Source organism: Pteropus vampyrus, unplaced genomic scaffold, assembly GCF_000151845.1.
Source record: "Pteropus vampyrus isolate Shadow unplaced genomic scaffold, Pvam_2.0 Scaffold31, whole genome shotgun sequence".
In the NCBI taxonomy this organism is placed as follows: Eukaryota; Metazoa; Chordata; class Mammalia; order Chiroptera; family Pteropodidae; genus Pteropus; species Pteropus vampyrus.
In genome coordinates, this window is record NW_011888812.1 from 1,977,614 (window position 1) to 1,979,371 (window position 1,758).

Genomic DNA, 1,758 nt, shown 5'->3' on the forward strand with positions numbered 1-1,758 from the left:
GCTAACAGGAAGGGCCTGCTGCTCTCGGAGAACTGAAGTTTTCAGCAAATGGAGTTTTGATGTCAAGGAAGTGACATGGAACCTGAAAGGAAATCTTAAAAGCTGTTTCACTCCTGCCATCGGAGAACCAGAGTATTCAACCAGCCATATGACTGATCCCCCAGGAAGTCTCTTCTTTGGGCTATGAATTGGAGTGGATACCTTGACCCCGAAGTTTTTACTGGCCCACACCTTTCCTGACTGTGCTGTCAGCTTCCTAACTTTGAACCACATATATATGTGAAGTCTAGTAAAATAGGTTGTGAGTCAGTTTTTATTATGACCTCCATTTTTAGTTACTTGGAACTTTTAAGAGAGTTTCTTAGGCATTCAGAAAAGTTCATCCCTTAGCTAAAACTCCCTTGGTTTAATCTCTAAGAGAAGGTCCTAGTTCTTAGAAGACCTAATTTATTTCAAGGGGAGAAATCCATTGATAAAAGATCACAATAAAGCATAACAGTTTGGAAATACACACACTAAAAATAAAAAGGAATTACAAAAATAAACACAAATCACAGTTCTCAATCTGATACAGAATTTGCAGGGACATTAATAACATTTAACACTCCTCCTCCTTTTTTTTTTTTTTTTTAGCACCAGAGAGAGTACCTGCAGAGAGTATATGAATTCCTGAGGGCTTATGTCACTTAGTCACTTGATATGTTAGCGGATACATATCATTTGGGCCTTATTTTGCATCGACATTCTTATGGCACTGTTATAAAAGCTGCTTGAAGTATCACGCAGCTTTCAGTTTTTAAGAGGCCAATGAAAAATGGCTTTATGTTCCCCTCTTGTTTAGTCTTCCTCTTCCTCGATCTCCTTTCTTAGTTTTTTCCAGTTCGACTATCCTCTGATAGACTGTTATAGTGAACAGAACACCAAACTGGGAACAGTAAGATAGGAGTCCTTTGCATCTCCTACAAGTTTGCAGCTGTGTCTTTTTCCTCATCTGTAAAAGAAAGGAGTTCACATAGATGATAACTACTTTCTTTTCATCTCTAAAATTCTCTGTTGGCCTTTCTCATTGTGTCTACTGTCCTACATCTTCCCTCTTCCCTACTTCAGCTGCTCAGCATGCACAGTTGTTTAAAAATACTCATAAAGTAAATGTGGTTGTGAGGAAGTATCAATAAATGCAGTTGCTGGCAATCTCTGGAGTTTAGGAGTTCTTATGTTGGTAGTTTCCCACTTTGCCTTTCTTATACACTAGTCAAATATAGTTTACAGTCATAATTTATTTGGTCTGCACAGTTGTCACAAAATAAAGCAATAATATATTTTTACTCAAAAGAGTAAAAATTTAAACACATTGTTGTGGGAATACATTTGGTGCTTTTTTTTCAGAGAGCAGTTTGGCAGTATCATTCATCATTTTTAATAGTATATATAAATTGACTCATTGACTCCCGAGGAACTTATATGCAAATATTAAGAGGTAATATCCAAGGATATACATTGATGTGTTGTTTGTAATAGTAAAGATTTGGAAATATCCTGTATTTGCATTAAGAAGGAAATACACACACACACACACACACACACACACACACACACACACACACACACATTTTTTCTCCAGGTATAGTTGATAACTATATATCCATATATATGGTTATCATACATATATTAAAAATAACACAATGCAGTTGACCTGTAAGTACTGACATATTTTAAGTAGAAAAACAAGACACAGAATGTTCACTGTGTTCACTATGA

General features: G+C 36.1%; 1 protein-coding gene across 4 annotated transcripts in view; it reads left to right on the forward strand.

The window, feature by feature from the left end:
- Positions 1-1,758, forward strand: part of TRIM44 (tripartite motif containing 44) — a 105,843-nt gene that overhangs the window by 42,508 nt on the left and 61,577 nt on the right. The window lies entirely within an intron of this gene.